General features: G+C 39.6%; 1 pseudogene across 1 annotated transcript; it reads left to right on the top strand.

Moving 5' to 3' along the window:
- Positions 1–6,623: 6,623 nt before the first annotated feature.
- Positions 6,624–10,597, top strand: LOC149814039 (ETHYLENE INSENSITIVE 3-like 1 protein pseudogene; annotated as a pseudogene). Its single transcript, XR_016428121.1, has 3 exons — positions 6,624–6,775; positions 7,970–8,094; positions 8,259–10,597. The product of XR_016428121.1 is annotated as an ETHYLENE INSENSITIVE 3-like 1 protein pseudogene (transcript).
- Positions 10,598–11,235: the final 638 nt, after the last annotated feature.

The raw sequence follows: 11,235 nt of genomic DNA, 5'->3' as shown, positions 1-11,235 counted from the left end.
ACACAAGAAACCCCCAATGATGGTACAATACGTAGTCACCTTCCTCTTTTGCGGGTGAAGAACATCCCGTAATCAGGATCACCATCCAAAAGAATTTTCTGGTGAAGAGGTATGGTCACCAGAAAAGAGGGATCGCTCGAAAAGAGGAGATCGGGTAGAGGTCTCTCCTCTAAGAGATCAAATCGTCTCTCAGAGAACCTCGATGGGCGATGTTGCTCGACGGTGGCGACAGAGGAGGTTGCTGGAAGGAATCTTGCGGTCTAGGGTTTTGGTGAAAAGAGAAGGGTTGGGACCCTTTCCATTTTTTTTGGCATTTCTATTGTTTGTTGTTGCTTTGCATTTAAGTGTATGATGTTTTAGTTAATTTCTTTAGAAACTCTCTAATATATATATATAGTTTTAGTGGTTCAGTTTTTGAGATCTTCATAAACAAACTTGATTACTAGAATTGAAACAAAAACTATGGTTCTGTTTGTTATTTTTTAGAAACTGACTTCCTAATTTTTTGAAAAATAAATTTATGGCCTCTGACATAATCATTGGGATGAGATGGAAAAAGAATCTTCTATCAAATTGATTAAAATACTTGTGTTTTGTCCTAAAAATAATACATGTATTTGACATATGATGCTTGACATTGATAAAATGACATGCATGAAAAAAGTGAAAGCTTAAGTAAGTTTTGCATTTCCATGTGAATAATGATGATAAATAATAATCATGGATTATGCTCCTTAAATGGTTTGTGAAAAGTAGTTGAATATCATAAGGCTAATGCATTATGTGTAATATTATTTGGATAGTCTAATTCATGATGATTTTTATTTCGATATTTATCGATTAAAAAAAATCAGAAATTGATAAGCCTTATTAGAACTTATTGTGTAAATACGTAATAAATAAAAGTTGCATACACACAATGTTGATTTTTTTTTGTAGTTTTAAATGATGCACATGGATAGTGAAAGTTTGGTCTACCAATAAAAATGATATTTGTATTTGTCATGGATCCATGCAAGTGGTGATTGTTTTCCATTAATGTGCATTTAACTACTATATGTAAGTTAAGGTATGGTATATTGACTTAGTACATACTTAGCAATGTTGGTAGAAGATGTTTATAGGTCATGAACGAGTCATAAGAGACCCCAGTTCACTAATATATATACTCTTATATAAGATAAGACAACGTTGTCGATATGTGATGTACGTGCAAAAACATATTAAAAATTTATCACAGTGGTACTCTAAAAAAAGCAGATGCTTTTTTGCTTTATTAAAATGCACAAGTTTAAAGCATTATTTGGACTAAGGGTTATGATAAAAATGACGATTGAAAATTTTATATATCCATGTGAGATGGGCATGACTTAAATCATGATGGTGAAATGCTAGCAAAAGGATCTCATGATATGAAAAATTCATAGTATATGTGAATAATTTTCAATCCTTAATATGCATATTAATATGAAAAACATGTATATTGAAGATAGTTATTCTTAAGATATTTTGAAAAAAATATATTTTATGCATAGTTTGAGATGAGTATAAAATTTCACGTGTCTATGAGAGGTACATTGATGATGATTAGTGTAACAACTAATATCATAATTTTATGGCATGTGAGTTATGTTTTATAATTAAAAAATTAACACCATGTTTGGTGCATGTTATGAAAATAAAAAACAGATAATAATTTGATTGTTTACGTTAATATTATATGAAAGGTGATTAAATAAGATTGAAAGTAAATGACCTTTTAAGGCATGTGAGTCAGAAGATTCAATTATTTATGAATAAAAGTCTTACAAAGAATATGAAAAATTCGCAGAATGCGTGACTAACATAAGGGTTCTAAAAGCCTTATGAGGTATGTGTGAAAAATTCGTAGAATGCGTGACTAAACTTACATGTTACATAAGTTTACGAAAGTAATCACAAAAGTGAAAATAAGTTTGGTGGTAAAAAATTGGCCCATATGACCAAGTGAGAGATGTTGAAAATAAATGATCATAAGTCACTTTCAATGGTTACATGTCTCACAGGAATTGACTATGAATCCAAGAGATGCAACCTTTGAGTCGAAGGAGCATTTTTCGTTGGATACACCCTAATCAAACTCCCTGAAAGGCTCTAGGGACCGATTTTATGTATGATGAAAAATCAGAATTACAGATTTATGAAAACACAAAATCTTATAGTGAAAAGTGAAAAATTGTGATTCAAAGACAATGCCCTTAGTGATTTATTGCGTAACTAGGTACACCCTTCAATTCGGGTTTACCCTCCTTCCTCATGAGTTCTTACAATTTCCATCTCCTTGCTGCAGTGTGCTAATGGCCTGATTATTTTTTGGGAGAGGTGTCTATTCCTCAAGTTAAGCTGGTTGCATTAATTGAAGCCTTAGGTCTACATATAAATAAAAACAAGTGCAATATCATGGTTTTCAATGCTCACCATGTTCTCACGTAGGCTGCCCATACTATCTTTGTGTGTCCAATTGGCTCATTTCCATCGTCATGGCTCAGGGATCTTATCCACCACCAATGGTTTCCCTTGAATTCTTAAAAATGGAAGCTAGTTTGTCGGTGTTGGCTTTCTTCTGCATGGGTGGATCATTATGGTCAAGGAGCAAAATAGTAAGACTTTCACTGGAGATGGTTCTGCTCCTCTTCTCCTTCTTGGCATGATCGATGCCAATTCTTTCTGATGTGTTTTTCGAGGTTGTCTACTCACAGTTTCTTGCCCGTTTTTGATTTGTTGATGGTCACCTTCTCTTTGACCTAATTGAGTTGTAGATCTCGTTACTTATTTTTGGTTGATTAATGAAGTGTTTCCTATTCTCTAAAAAAAGAATTAGAGAGAAAATTTATTTTTTTGTAAAATAGAGTTTAGTCCATTCATTGTGTGTGTGTGTGTTTTTCTTTTGCCTAAATAAATGGCTGACAGAGATTGAACCACCATGGTGTTGAGCTGTATTAATTGACACTTGGATTGCACTATAATAAATAAAAAATGCAAAAATAAGATGATTTAGTTAACAACAAAAGAAAACTTAAAACTGATAAATTTACCATGAAAGTTTTTAAAAATCTGATTTGAATTTGATAAAGTTTGATAGCTAGACCAGCATAATGCCGCTGTATCTTAGGCAATGGACATTGGTCTCGGAAAGGGCTATCAATTAGCTTACATATTAAAAGAAAAATACATGCTAGCGCTAACAAGAATGTAAACATCAAGAGGATGTATTACCTTAAACAATGACTTCTTTTTCATTATTTGCATTTACACTTGCAACATAAAAATATCTATAAGCAAAAGATTCACACCAATAATGTTTTAACTATTTAATTATTTTTCTTGAAATAACTTCAGTCGATATCTACGTTTTGTGGTATATGGTTATGTTTTTTTTTACGAAAATGTCAAAATGATATACCAATTCGTTGGATATTCTCCATTTTTTTTGGGTATATGAGTGCATGGTTGTGGCCTTTAATAATGATTTTTTTACAAAAGGCAAATGTGAAATATGCTCTTGATGGGATATTGTACACATCTTTTTGGTAAATTAGCATCTGATGCCGTACTATTGCCCCCCACCCACAAAAAGAAAAAAAAAAAAAAAAACTAAACAACTGTTTTTTGTGGCCAACCAAACGAAGATAAGGCTAGCGTGGAAAACCTTTGCCCGGGAGCTGCTATCAGACATGTGGCATAAAGCAAGCTTCTCACGTGGCAAGATATGGGTGGAAATTATAAGCTCGTGAACCATCCAGCGGTGGCCGACTGGACGGCCCATGGATTAACTGGGATGTTTGTAGGATATTACTAAAATACCCTTCAATCATGGAATGCGTATTATATATATGGTAACTAGAAGATGTAAACTAGTAAAATATGTAAATTGATATGCATTGAGATTTTCATAGTTTTTTTTTTAAATTTTACCATAGGGCGATCTAGATGTTTGATTTTATAGAAATAGACTCTTAGATCATCTTATTACAATATATAAGAAGAATACAATATATAAGAAGAATCTTTTAAGGCATGAAAATCAATGTCTTCAAATTTTCATAAATATTGATGATTCAATAGTCTATTCCAAGCAAATTGACCTTGAATGCATATAGAGGGTTAGATTTGCAAAACCCTCTAGGAAATTCTTGATTTATACTAGTTTACATATTTTGTTGGTTTATATATTCTAATTTCTCATATATATATATATATATATATATATATATATTCTGGCATTATAATCAATTCATTTTATCAATGTAATGCTTAAGAGGGATTCACAATTTGAACATGATTAACAATGCTTTATAAGTTGAGGACAACTTATGTTGTTGGCACATTGATAGGATTTGACCCTTCTCCCAAGAATATTGGTGCATATTATTTGGTTAATTTGGACAAATTTATTGCAATCTTTGTAGAAGTTGGATTTTAACCTGCTTTACAAACAATGCTTTTTTAACTGTCTTTAATTGAGATTGATAATTAGCCTCAAAGGGTGGTTGGCACAGTGGGGTGGGGCATTGACAGTAATAAGATGGTCCTTCAAGGTTCAATTCCCATGGGCATCTCGTCTATGATCAAGCCCACACCCAGCATAGGCCCCAAGGGTAGGACACAGAAGTCCTAGCCTGGAGTTTTACACTGCTGGCACGACAGCCATAAGTATGACAGGCTGAACCAGGTCTTTGCGCAGTTTCTTGGGGTTATAAATGGGAAAAAAAAGGAGAGGGATTGATCATTAAATGCACAAATTTGAGATCAGGTTTGACAAATTTTTTATTTTTTATTTTCAAATAAAGATTCCAGAAAAGTTGGATGATCTGACGTATCGTTCTATAATTGACAAGTTATGCGGTTGGTACAATTAACTTAGTACGTTGGGATGTAGGTGTTATGTACATGATCGACAAATAAAAGTAGCCTTGGTTCAAAGTTCCAAACTAGTATAAAGCTTAAACCATGGCAAGTTAAGAGTCGTTCCACACTGTTACGGCAGATTTTATACTTTTCCAGTTTTATCAAACTCTGTAGTTTGTTTCAAAATTTGGTCTTAATGCAAGGCTATGGATATTGGAATAATAAAATCCTAAAGCCAACAGTTAGTGATCTTATGTGGGCAGAACTAAAGTTAGATGACAATGTGATGCAAACCACGGAATGGGATTCGCAGGAATCCCCACTAAACTATGTTCATGTAAAAATAGTCAGAAATATGCAAAAAAAAGTTATCTGAAAAACAATAAATAACAGAAAAACTGAAGTGAAAATTAAATCAACTAGAAAATGCCTCATAACCAATCTCAGAACCGCTTAATCCTTTAGACCTATCTTCAATTTATAAATGAGAGATTCCTAAATTTGACTACATGTTTGGATGAGTTTTATAAATATAGTTCTTTGCCATTTATACCTACTGTAAGTTGCAAAGTTTTGGTGTTTAATTCTTTTGTTTTTTATTTTTTCGGTAAGCTTTTATAAATTTAATGAGGATTGAGGAATCACCCACCTTTTTCAAATACAAAAAATGAATACAACTTCTTATTCTGATAGACTCTAATTGTAAAAATCTCAATTTTGATCGATAGACTTCTAAATTAAAATATGCATAAAGTATAGGTAGGTTCAATAATCCTTACAAAATGAAAACCCAAATAAAAAAGAACCCATAAACACAAAATAAATGCAAATGGATCTTGTGAACCCAAATAGCTGCTCGCTCCTGATCCACATCCACATCACAGTGTGGTGTAAGGCTCATGCAATTCATTATCTCTATGAACTGGTACCAAACCCTTGATTTATAAGGTGGAAATAAAATGGACCCGAGGGGGTTTTGGCATAATTGGGTGTTGCGTCGGCCATTTACATAGGCGGTCGAGGTTCGATTCCTGAAAGCGTCACTTGTGCAAGCTGGCGTCCAAATCGAGGGTCGTCATCGACCATAGGTATGACAGAGCATGATCAGATTTTCAAGCCCAGACACTGTTTTTTCGGGTGATAAATAAAAAAGAAAAAGAAAAAGGTGAAAATAAACTGCTGACATGATCAAAAGTTTTATCAACCAACAGGAGCAGCTAGTGCACGGGATGTTGCAGGTTCAAAACCCAATGGTATAGTTGTATAAGTCTGCCTACCCCCGGCTTGCCATTTAAAAAAAACAAAAACAAAAACAAAAAAACAGGTCCGTGGCGGTGAGGATTCCAGTCCAGCAATTGTAAAGTAATGAGCCCACGTCGGTGGGAAGGTCCAAACCCTTACGTAACGATCACACGAGACAACTGTGACTCATGGGGACGGGACTGCGACGGCTTCCTCTGCTCACTCCAACCTTTTGCGTGCAGAACTGACGCCATCAGTCACACTGGATTTACAGGTAACTTTGAATGTCATTGAGATGCATAATACAAGGGCATTATGGTCAATGGGGATTGACCCCAAGTAAGGACTGGAATCCCTTCCTGGAAGGCAGGTAACAGTGGGATGATCCGTACGCGGTTCTAACGGTGGTGGGGTCGCGTATGATATGACTACGGCTACTTAACCATGGTTAAGAATCCGCATTAACCCAACCTGAACCGTGGTTACCCACTCGCAGACCGACCCTATTACTTACAAAGGGGAGCGACCAGGCCGGGAGAGAGACGGTAGTCTGCTTCTCTCTCTCTCTCTCTCTCTCTCTCTCTCCGAGTGGCTGCAGAGCTCAAGAAGAAGGGTTTGGTGGAAATATCGATCGTGACCTAAAGAGGTAAAGCAAGATGCGGAGATAACTCCACAATGTTCTCATCATTTCTTCCGAAAGCTTGGTCTTCGAATTTTGTGGCTTCATAATTTTCATCTTTTACGTTTGTTCGGTGACGCTCTTTGTTTTTCTTTTCTCGGCGGCCTTCGTCGCCAGGTAGTGTATTTTTTTTAGCTCTTTTCCCGGTAAAATGAGTCTTTTTCTAAGACGGTGTTGAGTCCGGCTATCTTTCGGTTCTCCGGCGATGCAGGACCGGTCGATCGGTTTCGTTCTCGCTAAATTAGTGGCAAGGTCCGACTTTTGAAGCATTTTCGGAAAAGAACCGGATTCGATCTTATTTCTTCCGATCTGCGTCCAATTTTCAGGCAGCCAAAGGCCACTAACCCGTCTTTGTTTAACCGGATTCGATGTAGCTCTCAGGGGAGGGTATTTCATATTTGTTACTCCTATTTCTTCGGCGCCATTTCGTCTTTCATGCAGCCTATACTAGTTAGCTTGAACTAGTAATCTGAATTTCTTAGTTCCGTTTGGATTAATTGTTCTGGCAGAAGGTTTACCTCTGCCAAGCTCGTTTTCGATTCCCGATGGCTGTAATTTGATTTCGCATATCTAGATTTTCAACGATTGTGTTTGAAACATGTACTATTTTTTCCGGCCCTTCTTTCGGTTTTCCGTTGATCTGCACTTCGGGTTTCGGCGAAAACTAGTGGCCGACTTTATATCCCGGTGAAGGTCGGGTTTCCATCCGGATTATGAGAGATTTGCGATTCCACGAGTCGGTTAAAGTCTGTTGCTTTGTCAGAAATTCCGTCTTGTTCCTGATCCGGTATTCCGGCAGTACGGGCGGTTGTTTTCCGGTAACTCGGTTTCTTCTGTCCGTTTCCGGCGACGAGCGGTGCTTGCTGGTTGCATCTGCTGGAAGCAGGATCGGTGATTCGTCTCGACCACCTTTCTTTTCCAATTTGTAGGTTTTAGGCAAAATAGCTCTCTCCTTTCCATTTTGGTAGATTTAGGCAAAATCTCTCTCTCTCTCTCTCTCTCTCTCTCTCTCTCTCTCTCACGCACATACATGGAGCTAAATCACAACATAATCACGTGTTAACAGTCTAAGATTCCGTTTTTTATCTTTTTTGGCTGGAGATTACTTACCTGGTTATTAGTTACTGCAACTCTCTCTGATCTTTTTTTCCCTGTATGCAGGAAACTTGAGGCGTTTAAGCTCCGTGGTTCCATTTGGTTGGCTCCGAGAAAGTTGAATCGGAGTTCTAGATTCTTGTTCTTCTTCGTCATCTGCTTCTTTGATCCTCTTGTGCTTCTTTATTCAGGTTTGTTAATTTTGCTCAATATTGTCTTGGGGTGGTTCTAGATATTTAGGGGATGGGGTTTCTTCTTCTTTGCTTGCAGAATTGTTAAGGGGGGAGAGATTGGGTTTTGAAGTAGTTGCTAGCTTTTTTGACGGGTTCATAACTGATTTTACTCATTGGTTCAGCTGAATACGAAATATGGGTATGTATGAGGAGATGAGTTTTGCAGGGAGCTTTGACTTCCTGCCCCTGCCGCTCCAACCGACGGACTGCGATCAGGCGATTGAAAATGATGGTGAAGTCCTGCAGGACGACGATGAAAGCGAGGAGGAGATTGATGTCGATGAGCTCGAGCGCAGGATGTGGAAGGATCGCATCCGATTGAGACGGCTCAAGGAGCAGAGCAAGGCCAAGGAGAATGGAGATATTGCTAAGCAGAGGCAATCACAGGAGCAGGCTCGGCGGAAGAAGATGTCGAGGGCGCAGGATGGGATTCTCAAGTACATGCTGAAGATGATGGAGGTTTGCAAAGCCCAGGGCTTTGTCTACGGGATCATCCCTGAGAAAGGCAAGCCCGTGAGTGGCGCCTCTGATAATCTTCGTGCCTGGTGGAAGGAGAAGGTCCGATTCGACCGCAATGGCCCCGCTGCGATTGCCAAGTACCAGGCTGAAAATGCCGTTCCTGGTAACACCGAAGATGATTCGGGCATGATTTCTACGCCTCAGACCCTTCAAGATCTTCAGGACACAACATTGGGGTCTCTGTTGTCCGCCCTCATGCAGCACTGCGAGCCGCCTCAGAGGCGATTCCCGCTCGAGAAAGCGGTGGCTCCGCCGTGGTGGCCAACCGGCAAGGAGAATTGGTGGCCTCAATTGGGGCTGCCAAAGGACCAGGTCCCCCCTCCATACAAGAAACCTCACGATCTGAAGAAGGCATGGAAGGTGAGTGTGCTCACTGCTGTGATCAAGCACATCTCTCCAGACATCGATAAGATCCGGAGGCTCGTGCAGCAATCAAAATGCCTTCAGGACAAGATGACCGCGAAGGAGAGCTCGACGTGGTCGGCGGTGGTGAACCACGAGGAGATGCTTGCGCGTCATATGAACCCGGATGCCAGCTTTCCTGTATCGTCCCTTAGAGGAAACGGGACTCTCACATTTAGTGGAAGCAACGAGTATGATGTTGATGTCTATGATGAAGATGCTAGCATGGAGGTTCAGGAGTGTAAACCTGATTTGTTTAACCTGGGGATTTCAGGAGAAAGATTTCTTCCTTCAGTAAAGGTGGAAAGTCATTCCGAGTCCATGCGCAAGAGGAAGCTCCCTGGCGAGCCGCTGATGCTGGAACAGAAGGTTTACACTTGCGACAGCTTCGAGTGTCCCCGTCATGACTACCAGATCGGTTTCCTGAACAAGAATACAAGGAACAACCATAGATCTAACTGCCTCTACTCGGGCAATTTTCCTCAAGGGATCACCCTGCATGAGATGCAGGTCAGTGAAGACAAGCCTGTTTTCTGCTCGCCCTTTACTGAAGGCAAGCAGCAGCAGAACCTCCCTGCGACTGTGAGCAAGACTGCTTATGTGCCGAGTAAACAGGCTAACATGCAGGTGGCTGCTGCTGCTCCACCAGCACTAGCACCACCGCTAGCCCATTCTCAGAATATGGTGAATCCCAATCCCATGCCGCTGTCAGCTCTGGGTATTCCAGTGGATGTGCAGAAATCGATCAACGATCTCTTTGCGTTGTATGACCAACAGAGCAAGAGCACGAATAATCCAAGTCTGGCTCCTGCTGATGATAGAAGCCTCCTCGATGCTCCCCTGAATCTTGCTCCAAAAAGTGGCGATGTTCTGATCAGTCGAAATGATGGCAACACCTTTGGAGGCCCTAACACCATGCTTGGCAATGGCTTTGATGAGCACAACTCTGGGATGAATCTTCTCATCCGAGATGACATCCATTTAGATCACTGTAAGATGTTTGATCATGCCTTCAATCACACTCCACATGACATCAATCCTGGTTACAGATTTGGGTCGACGTTCAGCCCCATGGACTTTCCAGACACCTTCTCTCGCGGAACAGAGCTGCAAAAGCTTGAGACATCGCTTTGGTTTGCCTGATCAGCTGAAGGTGCCTGCGCTTCGTCTTCCAACATTTTGTATCGCAGAGGCAGCCTTCACGCCCGGACTCTTGATGGGTCGTTTGCGATCGGGAAAGAAAATGTTTTACGATTTTTCTTGGAAGAAGGCTTGGCTTGGAATTAATGGTCTTAGATATAGTGGTTTATAGGTTCTATGTTTCACCTCAAATTCAAAGATAGGTAGATGTAGATACAGAGAGAGAGCTCAGCTGCAGCCCCTTCTTTCGGTGGCATAGAAACCTTCTTGACTTGTGCTCTGCCTGAAGCTCTTTTTCAGAAAATAAATAATCAATATTTATGTTGGCAAGCTGTTCTCTGGCTACCACTATTTTCAATTGATACATATGTATGTGAGGTTACTATGAAGCGAAAATTGGCAAGAATCGGCCTGCCTCTGTTCTTGTTCATTAGTGAACCTGTTTTATTTGTGAAAGGCAGCACTGCATCTACTGTATGGAGCAAAAATACATGGAAACCACCAAATTGAATAGTTGAATCTTTGCATCCTTGCCCTCAGCTGCTCAGCGGGGGACTCATACCTGATACTGTCGTCAATTTCGTCTGATTGAAGTGCTTGGCACCTGATGCAGGGTTCACCAGTTTCTGTATATGCTTATCACTTCAATGTCACCCACTGTATCTGCTTTATGAAGCAAAATTGTACGTAAACCATATGCTTTGCCAAATGGGAGGCCCGCTTAGCACATGATGCAGTGACAATTCTTTTTATGAAAAGAATACAGTATCATGATTCTCATCCTACTACAGCGGTTTGGCCATGATCCACGGCTCATCTGATTCTCTGCTCTTATGTATGTATGTTTATGACTAAAATGACATTGAAACCATCAAATGATTTCCAAGGTTGGTCAGCGCTCTTGTAGCTCAAACGTAATGTGTAAGAGGACTGGAACATGCCATTGAAAGACTATCTGTTTGTCCACCGCAGAGAGGGGATGATTGAGATTGTTTGCGCAACTCCAGTAGTAGAGGGCTTCACAAGGTTGAAGTTGAT

The sequence above is a fragment of the Nuphar pumila genome, chromosome 15 (assembly GCF_984573655.1).
Source record: "Nuphar pumila chromosome 15, dmNupPumi1.hap1.1, whole genome shotgun sequence".
NCBI classification, from domain to species: domain Eukaryota; kingdom Viridiplantae; phylum Streptophyta; class Magnoliopsida; order Nymphaeales; family Nymphaeaceae; genus Nuphar; species Nuphar pumila.
Note: the sequence above shows the minus strand (reverse complement) of the source record. Positions and strands in the feature narration are given on the sequence as shown.